Source organism: Marmota flaviventris, chromosome 5 (genome assembly GCF_047511675.1).
Source record: "Marmota flaviventris isolate mMarFla1 chromosome 5, mMarFla1.hap1, whole genome shotgun sequence".
In the NCBI taxonomy this organism is placed as follows: Eukaryota; Metazoa; Chordata; class Mammalia; order Rodentia; family Sciuridae; genus Marmota; species Marmota flaviventris.
Window position 1 is genome coordinate 9,694,270 of NC_092502.1, and position 12,769 is coordinate 9,707,038.

The 12,769-nt window shown below is 49.8% G+C and overlaps 1 protein-coding gene and 1 long non-coding RNA gene across 4 annotated transcripts in view; one reads left to right on the forward strand and one right to left on the reverse strand.

The window, feature by feature from the left end:
• The window catches only part of Crebrf (CREB3 regulatory factor), a 51,084-nt gene extending 48,776 nt beyond the window's left edge, over nucleotides 1-2,308 (reverse strand). For 2 of the 3 annotated variants that reach the window (XM_071611984.1, XM_027938580.2), the window contains exon 1: nucleotides 2,183-2,308. The gene's annotated coding sequence lies outside the window, so the exon portion shown is untranslated. Of the gene's footprint in view, nucleotides 1-1,010; nucleotides 1,299-2,182 lie in introns of those variants that run through there. The other variant, XM_071611983.1, reaches the window with a different exon arrangement.
• On the forward strand, nucleotides 2,066-4,548 carry LOC139705745 (uncharacterized). Its single transcript, XR_011707544.1, has 3 exons — nucleotides 2,066-2,184; nucleotides 3,123-3,238; nucleotides 4,267-4,548. It is a non-coding gene; the product is annotated as an uncharacterized lncRNA (long non-coding RNA).
• The last annotated feature ends 8,221 nt before the right edge of the window (nucleotides 4,549-12,769 follow it).

Here is a 12,769-nt window from a genome sequence, read left to right on the forward strand (position 1 = left end):
ATGCTTAAGTAAAAAGTTTACCAAATTATCTGGGATAATATTTTTACTGTGTGTGGGTGCGTGTATGTGTTGTGGAGGATGAAACCCAAGGCCTTGTGCATGCTACTCAAGCACTCTACCAGAGCTATATCACCAGTTCTTTACATATCATTATCATAACTGAATCAATATCATACAAAACTAATACCAAAAAAAAACCCTTTAAATCATTTATTTACCAATTACTTTTCTCCAGTTGATAAAGGAGAGAATGCAAATTTCTAAATAAATACAATCAAAAAGACCCTGCATGATATATCTAAGGCATGTTTCTACCCCTAAGTGCTTAACCAAAGATGCATCAATAGCCTGGTACCCTTGACAATACCGATGTAGTCACAGGTTGAAAATTATTATGTTAACGTTAAGTTTATATTAAGCACTTAGCAAGGCCAACAGGATGCTGAAGTAATCACGGTGCAATTAAATGAGTGATTTTCTAGTTGCATACCATTTCCCTGCCCTTGTGAATCTCTTAGCTGTTCTGAATTAAAAGAAACCGGGAAAAAATATATTTTAGAGTACAATCAAGTGACAATCAGTTTACCAAAGATCACAAAATTTACATATCAGTCGTTTCCTGCTTTTTTTTTTTTTTTTTTTTTAAAAAAAAAGAACAATCAGACTTTGATCCTCTTTTTTACTTGCAGAGTATTAGCAAAAGAAAGTCCTAAGGAACTACTGAACCTAAATCATATTCTCAAGGCTCAATTTTCTCATGAAGTTCATTTACGTGAACTACCAATTTATGTGAGCAAGAGGGGCAAATTAGTACCAGGCCTAGGACAACCACTGGACCTGATCTTTAGAAGGCATCCTGGCGGAAAAAAACAGAAACCCCACCCAGTCCTCAACTTCCTTGGCTTTTCCAGTCCCGGTTTTCTCTCGGTAAAACCCAGAAAAGCAGAACTTCCCCCTCGCTGCCATCTGAGGCCTGGTGCAGAAATTCAGACCGCTAGCTATCCAAGTACCTCCTTAAGGTAGTCTTAAGGCTCAAGCCCGCTCACAGACAGTAGACAGTCTGCTTTCTTGGGTTAAAGGAGGGCGACTACAGGGTTTGGCGGCCGGGTTTGTCAGGAAGCGCAGGGCCGAGCGGGACTGAGAATCCAGAGGCTGAGCTCCATCGAGTCCCAGGAACCACCCCCAGGGGAGGCTTGGCTGCCTTCGGTACTTCCCTGCCTCCTCCGCTCGTGGGAGGAGAGCGCTAGGCTGGGGCCAGGTCCCCCTGAGCTACTTCCTGGACCCAGCGGACTCGCCTCCGGACACTCGAGACGCCCCCGGCCCGGCTCGCTCGCCCTTTGCCCCGTCTCCTCCCCTTCAGTGACCCACCACCACAGGTCCCCTCCCATCTAACATGGCCGCCCCACCCGGCCCACCCCCTGCACAGCCTAACCAATTGGGGGGCCCGTGGCACCGCCTCCCCTGTACCTATTGGTACGGAGTCCCCCTCCCGCCTTCCCCATTGGGCAACACCGGATGCCATTCAGCTCTGAGAGCTCCGCCTCCGAGCCGCTACAAGCTGCTTTGAGAAGACATATAAACAAATCCCGAGAGGGAGGCCCAGCTCTCCTGTCGCCTCTGGGGCGGGGACGGAAGGGGGTGCGGCCACCCCCGAAACACCCCTGCCAGGACCCCCCACCCCAGCCCGCGCCTCCTCGTCTCCTGCCAGCTGGGCTCCAACCTCCGCGGCCCGGCCCTTCCCCACACGCCCCTCTCCTCCTCCCCCGCCAGCGTCGCCTCCCTCCCCTCCCAGCCCCTCCCACCCGCTCGCTGCTCTGACAGGCCGGTTGCCGGCAGCCGTGGCCCGGGGCTCCGAGACAGCGGAGAAGGACCCGGCGGACCCCCGGCGTTGCCCACCCCTGGCCTAGCCTGCCGCCCGCCCGCGGGTCCCATCCACCGCTGCCCCGCGCTTTTATGTAACCGTCCCGGGCCAGAGTGGGGGAGGGGAGCTGAGCCCCCGTGACCAGCAGGCGGCCGCCCGCGCTCCGCGCGCCCTCAGCCCGAGCCCCGGTCCCCGCCCCGCGCCGGCCCGGCCCAGAGCCCCGGCGCTACTGCCTCCTAGGCCAGCGGCCCTCCTCCGCCCCCCGGCCGGTCCCCCAGCCCAGAGCCCTACGAGCCCCGGACGGCGGGCAGCGGCACTTACCTGTAAGTGAGGGGGCCGCTCAGGGGCTGAGTCCGGTTCCACTGCAGGGGCCGCGGCCCCTCTCCATGCTGCCTCGGGTTTGTTTTGTTTATGTCCTTCCTGACGGGTTCCCGGAAATCGCGTGACTCGCCCCCCTCACGTGGGCCGCGGCGAGGAGGAGGAGGGAGGCGGAGGCCCGCCGGCCTCGGGCCAATCGCAAGGCGTTCTGAAGCTCGGCCAATCAGGGACGCGGCCCGGCCGGGCACCCCTGTCACGTGATGCCGGAGGGGCGGGTTGCCGGGGAAAACCAGGAAGAGCGGGTGTAGCGGGGGCTGGTACTTGTAGCTGCAGCGTGGGCGTGGGTCGTCGCCGGTGTGAGTCACGCTCTCACGTTCTTAGAGGATGTGCCTTTTTCAGAAGCTTTCCTACCCAGCGTTTTATCCGATTGCAAAACTACGCAGCGGGGCCTGAAGTGTCTGTTCGCGCATTTTACAGTTTTAGTTGTCCGAAACTTGAAGGGTTAAGGGAACATCGACGTTTTATGAGTGGCCTCCCCATTCTCCCAAAGACTGACCTTGCCTTCAGTTCGTTCATTGATTCACGGATTCAACTCACATTTATTGAGCAAGTATCCCCAGACCCAGGGATCAGCTTGACTGAGTGCACTTTAATAAGAGAGAACCATACACAACTGTACAAACAATACACATTCCAATTTTCCACAGCAACTGAAGTTTAAAATCAAAACCTGAATTGAAGAACTAGTTTGGGAAGTTTGAGCCAGGTTCTCTGACTTGTTCACATGATTCTTGCATTAAACCTCCATGGAGGGCTGGAGATTTAGCTCAGTCATAAAGCACTTGCTTAGCAAGTGTGAAGCCTTGGGTTCAATTCCCAGTTCTGAAAAAAAATCTCTCTTTATGGACTACATCACTGACTGTCCTCTCTCCTGTTACTACAGCTGGAAAAGCTTCAGCAGATGGCTCACTCTTCCCTTGCAACACTCCCCTGTAGACACTGCCTTTGCACCTTGGTTGCCATGGAAAGGACAGAGCTCAAGGAGACCTTTCCATCAAGGTTTGTTAATGACTGTTGCTTGCTCTGAAGTGAATGAAATCACGGCTCCTAATTGATTTGTGTTTCTCTGGGTTTTATCCAATCAGATTCTACCACAGTTAAAGTTGGCAGGAACTTGGGACTCTGGGACAACATTGGCTTGAGGTTCAGGAGGCTCCTCTTGTTCTAGCCACAAAGTGTAACCAACTGGCGTTGCCACTTCCACCTTGCTCCTGGGGAATCATTTACACACTGGAGTAACCTGAGTCAGAAAGCCATGCCTTACACCATTATGAGATAATGGGGAAAACAGAGCAGTGGAGACTTAGGGTGTCATCGAGTTCTTTAAAAATATATTTATTTTTTGATTAGGTAACACATTTATGGTACAAAATTCTAAAACATATTAAGTGGATATTAAGTCTCCCTCCTCCCAATGTTTCTTGCCACTCATTTTCCCTTCCCAGTTACCACCCTCTGGGAATCTTTCCAGATATTCTCTGGATATGGAAAATTTCATTCACTTTAAACCTTGATGTGTGGGAGACTGAGACAGGTGGATTGCTTGAGCCTGGGGATTCAAGGCCAGCCTAGGCAACATAACAAGACCGGCTCTCAAAAATAAAATAAACCTTGATGAGTTTGGAAGACTGCTCTTGGAGCCATGACCTGATTTGAGCTCTGTCACTGTAAGATGCCCTCTTCTCCATGAGGAATCTGGACTAGAACTAGATGTTCTTGAAGATCCTTCTAGCTTTATCAGTGACCCTACATCTTTAAAGACCCTACATCTTGAAACAGTTGCTGGGCATGCAGTACAGCTGGGAGCTTCAGAGCCGCAGGGGAAGCAGTTAAGGGAAGTCTAAAACTCAGGCCTTGCAAAAAAAAATTAAATCTTAAAAAAAAAAAAAAAGTTGCCACAGGTCCTCACTTTCCTATGGCTGAGTCCGCAGTGTCTAAGTCCTAATTAAAGCCGCCTGGGCCTGCCTGCTGGTTCTAGACAAGCTTTTCAAGTGAGTGTCACCTCTCTGGGCCTGTTTTCTTTCCAGACCCCTCTGGACCTGTGTGATATGTTCAGATTTCACAGCTTCAGAAGTGAGATTAATTAACTCGAAGCTGGAAGATCTCCAGGAAAAGCTGTATCCCTCTGACACTAAACACGGAGCTTCTTCCTGAGAAGAAGGGACTATTGCTGAGGGTGAACGTAAAAGAGACTCATTGACTGTCGCCCATTGGCACCCATCCCTCATTCATCTCACCCAAAAAATGTTCTTTGGAGGAAGAAGAAAAAATTCTTCTTCTGATCACTCAGTAGAACAGTGTTCTTTATGTGACAGGTCTGAGCCTCGGATTCTGGGGCTTTTTTTTTTTTTTTTTTTTTTGATACTGGGGCATTTTATCACTGAGCTATATCCTGGCCCTTTTTAAAATTTTTTTTAATATTTATTTTTTAGTTTTAGGTGGAAACAATATCTTTACATTTATGTGGTGCTGGGGATCAAACCCAGTGCCTCCTGCATGCCAGCACTCTACCACTGAGCCACACCCCAACCCCCTGGCCTTTTTATTTTTTGAGATAGTGTCTTGCTATGTTGTGATCCTCCTGCCTGAAGCTCCCGAGGTGCTGGGATAGCAGACATGTGCCACCATGCCTGACAAGCCTCGGTTTCTTTTCCCAGAAAGCACCAGATTCAGTCCCAAGGACCCTTCCCTAGTGTATCACTTATTAAGAATTTCTCAACACCCCACCTCATCCCCCAGCACCAAGCCTGCCATGGGATAGAAGCAGGCTGTGGTGTAAAGATAAAGATCCAAATCCTGTTCCCTTGGTGGCTCAAGATCCCTCTCTTTCATAGAATCTGGTTCCACCATGTCTGCTGCTTGCTTGTTTGGCAGGGGAGGAAGGGGTATTGGGGATTGAACCGTGGAGTTCTTTTTTTTTTTTTTAAATTTTTTAAATTTTCAGATAGGGTCTTACTAAATGCCCAGGCTGCCCTCAGATTTGCAATCCTCCTGCCTCAGCCTCCTGCATTGCTGGGATTAGAGGTGTGCGGTCCCTAATGTGTACATAGGTCCCTAATGAAGACATAGTCCTTGCACTAAAGGAACTGAGAACCCAGTGAGGGAGACTGACATGGAACCTGACCACATGACAGAGTTCATAAGAAGGGCGCTTGGTGCCTTAGAAGTGGGACACGTGTATTTCAGTGCCACTTCCCTGCTAGCTTGAGTAAGTTGCAAGTCTGCCTGATCCTTAATTCTGATCTAGCTTGCATCACAGGTTGATTTTGAAGATTAAATCACTGCTTGGGGCATAAGAGATGCCCCGTCCTCCACTTTCCAGGGAGGAATGTGACTGGGAGCTTCTCAAAGAGAAGCAGCCAAGGGACAGCATGGCCAGAAGTCAGAAGGCCACTTAACGTCCTGTCATCTTCCAAAACCGTTTAGGCTCTTTCGCTGACCAAAAAACTTGTCCAATGCCAAATCGTGTCTGGTTTGGGGTTTTTGAGCTTTGCTCTGTTTTCGTGAGCTGGGCTGACGCTCACAGTCAGTATCAGCAGCTATAACTGATAGCAAACCAGGAAGCCAGGCAGGGGAACAATCCAGTGTTTGTTATAGGAAAGACTCCCAGAGGACAGGTACAAACAATAAGACATTCTGTGGTGAGGCCAGAAGTAGGGTGATAAAAAGAGAAAGTGGAGGGATGGTGATAAGCAGCAGGAACCAAGACCTGCAGCCTGATAACAGCTTATTGAACTGCAATGGGCAGCACAGGACAGAGCCCAAGGCTGTGCGGCTGGACTCCCAAGGGCAGGAGGCAAGTCCTGAGAGGTTGCTAAAGGAAAGAAGTAGGAAAAAGTTAGGGGTCGATGCGACCAGTCGTTTGTTTTTTTTTTGTTGTTTTTTTTTTTAACCTGCAAATTCACAAAATCATAAGTGTCCCTCAGGATACAGGAAGACCCAGGACTATTACCACCTGTTTTTTAATTTTAGTTTTCATCTCGTTTTCCCAAAGCCCAGGCTTTGAGATGAGTCGTGGGAAATGAATGTTTTAGAACATTCCAGAGTTACAACAGTGAGCCATAAAGCGATCAGCAGACTTGAGTGCCAGCAGCAGGTTCTGTCCTGTGCTGAGAGGCAGCACCTGCAGTCTCACTGTGTCACTTCCCAAAGGACCCCAAGACTCCTGTGGGGCAGCCCGCCTTGCCATACAGACCCCAAGAGAGCACATCCTGTCATGCAGATCAAAGCCAGGCTCTGGCTCCAGGAGCTTGGTGCCCGGGCTACAACCAACAGTCAGTCCCATGTGAGGGGACACTTGTCCACCCACCTAATAACCTCGTCCCAAAAGAGGCAAGAGGGGAAGCCTCCCCTGGGAAAACTGGGAGATAGTGAAGGAAACTACAGGGGATCAGGGGGATTAGAACAAAGTAGGGACAGCTGTCCCCTCCTCCTAACAGAGGGAGTGATGAGAGGGTCAGGCTCCTGTAAAGGCCATGGGCGGGGGCACCCAGTGGGTGGTTTTCTCCTCTTCTCCCTGGTAGAGGACAGGGGAGTTGGGACTAGCAGAAAGCAGAGGTGCACAGTGCCCTTCCTTGTCCCACCCCAACCCCACTGATGTCTGGCAATGCTAATGGCATCACATGCCAGGGGCTGGGCACCAGGTAAGCACTAGATCGTTAGCTACTGTTGTTATTAAGAGGCCCTGGGGCTGGGGTTGTGGCTCAAAGGAAAGAGCGCTCGCCTAAGCATGCCATCTGTGAAGCACTAGTTCAATCCTCAGCACCACATAAAAATAAAACAAAAAGGTATTGTATCTACCTACAACAAAAAAGATTTTTTTTAAAAAAAGGCTCTGAACTTTTCTATGGGCCTGAGGAAAGCCAAAGACTTGCTCCCCTGAAAAAACACAAGTATGCATGTGTTATATCTGGATCTGAAAACATCCCCGAAGGCTCATAAAGGCTTGGTCCCCAGTGCAGCAAGTTTCAGAGGTGGGGCTTTGGGGAAGTGATAGGATCATGAGGACATTGCTCACCTGTGGATTAATCCATTGATAAACAGATGGAAGTAGGTACTATGGCACAAACCTGTAATACCAGTCACTCAGGAGGCTGAGGCAGGAGGATCTGAACTATGAGGTTGACCTCAGCAATTTAGTGAGACCCTGTCTCAAAACAATAAGAAGGGCTGAGGATGCAATTCAGTGGTAGAGTACCCCTGGGTTCAACACCCAGTACCACAAAAACAAAAACAGTACAAAATGGGGGAGATTATTCTCTGGTGTTTAGCATCAGATGCAGGTCCTACCTCTTGCATCTCCACAATTGTGAGCCAAAATGATTATCTTTTCTTTATAAAGTAGACTGCCTCAGGTATCTTGCTGCAGTCATGAAAAGGGAACTAAAATACCTGGTGAAAGGGCAGCAAAACCTTTGGAACAAGAGGGAACTTGATGTATTGTTAACCCGCTTTTCTAACTATAAAAAAGGAGTGTGTCCTACTTACCTCATAGGATAATGTAAATAGGCACTTGGTAGCGGGAGGTGAGGGCAGTGCCCACAGCTACCCAAGCCATGGTTGTTAAGGTGACTGTCCCTCAAACTCCTCCTCTTCCTCTGCCCACCTCTTAGGAGTGAGTGTTCCCCACTGGTCTCCTTATCCACACACAGCTTCAGCTGTCTTGGTGTCCCCCACTCCCCTCTCCAGCCAGGTCCTTCTTAACCTCCAGGCCCTCAGAACAGCTGCCCACTGGTATCTTCTGGTGTGGGTGTTGTCACACCTGGACTCCACGTCTACCCTTCAGGGAGCCTGGGTGTAATTTTTTCATGTCTCCCTGTCCCTTAGCCCCCCACCCCACATCCAGAAGGTCATTGAAGTTTATCTGTATGTGCTAATAAATGTGGCCCCAAGATAGATACTTCTGTTCAGGACACAGCTGAGGACACTTGCCTCTCCTGGACTCTGCAACTTCCTCCCTGGTCGGTGTCCAGCACATCAGCCGCACCCTTGCCAGGCTTCCTGGTCCTGCAGGTTTACTCTTAAAGGTCATTCTGTGCAAATCCCCCCCTCCTGCCTAGCAACCTGTATTTCTCTAAGATGCCGCGCTGCGGGGGGCCAGCCAGCTCCGCGTAAAGGCCAAACACTATCCCTGCCATTGGTCAAACTCCCTGGGACCACACATCCCAGCCCTGCCCCGCGGCAATCTAGGGCTTTTGAGAAGCACCGGTGCGGTGCGGTGCGGTTGGCTGGCACCAGCCCCACCTCCAGGTGACCACGCCAGCTGCTCTGAACCACACCCAACCCCGACGCTGGCCCCTGATCATTATTGTGTTCTCTTTTCCGCGAGGCCAGGGACCCAGTCTCTGCTGCTCCCCCTAGTTTAAGCAGGTGACCCACACAACAGAGGCTGCAGACCCCTCCTGAGTGTTGTGGACAGCATTCGGGGCTTGGAGAACCAGCCCGGCTTAGCTTGCGAAGTCCTGCTTCCTCCCGGGCCGCCTAGCAGGACAGGCTGTCTGCGCATTCTGTGTGGGGCTGGCAGCTCGCGAGCGCCAACGAGAACCGCACGTGCAGCGACGGCGCTCTAGACAGTCTCCCGGGGCCCTGGCTGGGCTGGGACCGGCTGCAACAGAAGCAGCGACAACGCAGCCTGAATGAAGAACTGGCTCTCGCCCTTGGCGGGGGAAGGACAGTGGGGCTTTCTCTAGCCCGTGAGACCCGGCCTCCCCTCTCCCACACGGTTGGGTCCCAGTTAAGGCTCCCTTTCATCGCCCCAGGCTGTCTGTCGCTGCGAGCACCTATGCGGCAGGCAGCAGCGACCCAGCCACCCCCTCCCCGGTTCCATATTCAGAACCCCTCAGTGTCTGACTGCATGTCCTCAGATCTCCAGAGCTCAGTTGCGGGAAGGCTGCGAACTAGATGTTCTCCCGACGGTCCCCTAAAAAACACTCCTCCTCCTCCTGTGAAAAAACACGTGCGCTTGTGGAAAACACACAAAAATCAAAAAATAAATAATTACATCCAACATTTTGGACTATTTCATACCAAGCTTTTTCTCTGCATACAGAAGTTTAAAGTCCCGGGTCTTTCCCCTTAATATAATATTCTCTTTTGTTATTACAGTAACTTTCATTGTTTCTTTTTATTTAACTGTAACATTTTCATTTGAGAATATGCTGAAAAGGAAAAGGGAAATTAAAATCATTTATAATTACCACCCAGAGGCAAAATTAGTTTTGTTCTTTTTGATTTCTTCTCTAGATGTATACTTCAGAACATTTGAGATTCCTTCAGCTGGGTGCAGAAGCATGACTGTAAACATGCTGCCTTAGCTGCTGCCACCAACGTCCTTCACACTGCTATTCTACCTTGTGTTTCCTTTGACAATTAGGAATTTTCTACAATCACAGCCACTCAACTAGAAAACTTGACAAATGGGCAGGGGAAGGCAATGAATAAGCTTCTGCTCAGGGCCACATCTCCACTTCAAATACATGAATTCCCCCAGCAGAAGACAGCTCTGGCACTGGGGGATGGGATGAGGAAACAATTCTAAAATGCCTAGATACATATCTTTAAATATAATTAAGATTTCACTAAATAAAGGAGCAGTTGACTCTTTTTAAATTTTTAGAAGATGAGATCCAAGGCTGAACGCTCCATTAGTCTGAGCAACAATTTACTATCTCATTTCTAATTTGCCTTGTATGGCCAAACACCTTCTATTGCTAAAAAACTGGATAAATGCCAGACGCAGTAGGAGGCTGAGGCAGGAGGATCACACATTCATAGCCAGCCTGGACAACTTAGCAGGACCTCGTCTCAACAAAATAAAAAAAAGGGCTGGGGTAAAAGTCAGCAGTAGAGTGCTTGCCTAGCATGTACGTGGCCCCAGGTTCCACCCCAGCTCTCCAAACAACAAAACACTCTAAGAAACCAATCGGTCCTCAGACTCCATCTTCCCACATGTGCCAGCAGCACCTTGTCCTGGTGTTAAGAGCTGGCAGCACCCAGAGGCAGGAAGGGTGTGGTCCACTGTGCTCTCTCTCACTCAGCCCAGGCCTGGGTCCTGGTACAGGTGCCTTTTTTCTTTTTCTCTAAGTACAAATGATTAATCAAAGAGAAGCCAAAATAGGAAGAAAAAAATCAGTTGGCTGTCCCTCTGGGTCCTCTTAAAAGAAAAATAGCAAAGAACCTTGAGGGTTTGGGTCATTTCTTTGGAAAATACACTTAATTTACAAATCATCTTCACATACTTCATCTGGTAAACACTGAGGACCAGAAAGCAAACTATGTGCCCAAAGTGACATAAATAGCAAGCAATGGAGTTAAATTGCAAGCCTGGGACTCCTAGCCTTATGACAGTCCCCGAGGCCATGCACACTCGCCTAGGTTTGCGGGGAGAGGGGCATTTTCCATGTCTCTCAAAAGGCTAATGAAGCTCTTCCCCAGCTGGGTCTTGGCAAGCACTACAGCAAGGGATTCATAGCCATCAACTCAAACTCTGCGCCGGGTCAGGTCCTGACAAGGTAGTTCCAATATTGGGAGTGAGGTGAAAGAGGGCATAGCCTGAGTTTGCATGTCAATAGCATTTAATCTTATCAAGAATTTCATGGACTGGGGTGTAGTTCAATAGTAGAACATGCACGAGGCCCCGGCTCAAATCCCTGCATTGAAAAAAAAAATTTCATAAACGAGGAAACTGAGGCTCAAGGGTAAAGTGACTTCTTGGGCGAAGGGAACTTATCAAGTTTCCCCTCAAAAACCCAGTGGAAGCCATCGTGCCCTCATTTCAACAGCAGCAATGAGGCTGGGTGATGGCTAGTCCTGGCCTCGAGGAGCTTGCAGTCAATCTTTCTGCGAGGTCTGTGATCCAGTCTGGCTGGGAAGGGAACCCTTTTCTTCTTCCAGGCAGTGGTGGGCTCCTGCTTTCTGCGGCACCCACGGGGCCTCCACAGGGTCCGGAGAGTTTGCTGGGTCCACAGCAAAACCTCACTGATGGACCAGGCCTGTTGCCCACTGTTATCAGAGCAGGCAACACGCTCATCTTCCTCGGCTAGCCACCAAGAGAAAATGAACGAGCAACATCATCCAGTTCACTTCCCAACAGCCAATTAGAGCAGTGAGAAGAGTGTAATAGATCAATAAAAAGTGACAGCAGACAGGGTTGTAAACTCTGCTCTCAGTTGTGCCACTGAACCAAAAATGTGCCAAACCATCGTCACCAACGAGAGGGGCCCCAGAGCTGCCCCCTCACTGCTGCAAGGCCTGTTACAGCTCAGGTCCTGGGCACTGGGCCCTGGTAGGCTCCACATCAGTGAGCGCCCCGTGCTAAGCTCAAGACAGGCAAATGCCACACTCAAGGGAAGTACCATTACACCACAGCCATCGTGACACTCAGTTTGGAAAAAACCTGCAAGAAAACCCTGCAAAGCTGACCACGGTGGTGCATGCTGAGGCAGGGCGATGGCTTGAGCCCCGCCAGGACAACATAACAAGACCCTGTTCCCAAAACAGACAACTACTCACTGTGGTGTTGTGAAAACCCTTCTGATGGGAGACAGCGTGTCTTCAGCACGGCAGGATTCTTCCCTCTCCACTACAGACCCAGAGTTGGCCCCTGGGCAGGCAGGGTGTCAGTGAAAAGCACTGCAAAGGGGAAATCAAAACCCGGATCCTGCTCCCCAGGCCGCCTGAACCAGCTGCACTAACCAGGCAAGTCAATCCTCTGCCTGGGCTCAGAGTCCTTATCTACAAAACACCAGGGCACACCTGGCCCTCAGCTTCAGATGCTCAGTGTTTCATGAATTCCATGGAGTTAGCTAAAGGGCTGAAATGCAAAGTGTGAACTGCCTGACTTCAAAAAACCTCTGAGTGCTGGGGGGGACCCAGGGCTTCGCTCATGCCAGGCATGTGCGCTACCCCTGAGCCCCAGCCCAGCCCAGCTTTCAGGAGAACTTAGGGCTCAAAATGAAAGTAAAGGATGAAAAGAAAGAAATGAAAGCAGGGAGACATTTCAACTTGAAACCCTCTTGGTCTTAGAACAGCAAAGTAATGAGTTCAGATAGTTCGGGAGGAATAGAAAAGTACAAACTGCAAAACAGGAAACCCATTCTTGGCTGGCTGTCAAAAAGCCATGTACTGGTGAAAATTGAAATCTATTTTAATTTGTAGTTTCTTAAAACTAATAGATCTGGGGCTGGGGTTGTGGCTCAGTGGTAGAACGCTTGCCTAGCACACATGAGGCACTGGGTTCAAACCTCAGCACCACATAAAAATGAAAATAAAGATATTGTGTCCATCTACAACTAAAAAATAAAAACTAATAGAGCTGCCAAATTAGTGAACTACTGAGACACCTGCCACTGAACACAGCCTTGTTATTCTCTGACCAGGGTTGAGCCCCTCGATTTCTTCAGCCCTGTGTCTGAGGCTAAGGCAGGCACTGCGGTGCCGGCTGATATTTGAGCCCCATGCATGCTGACCGTCTCTCTGCACAGAGCCATCAGCTTTTGAACTCACAGGGTCCCCAGTTTAAACATCTTCGGT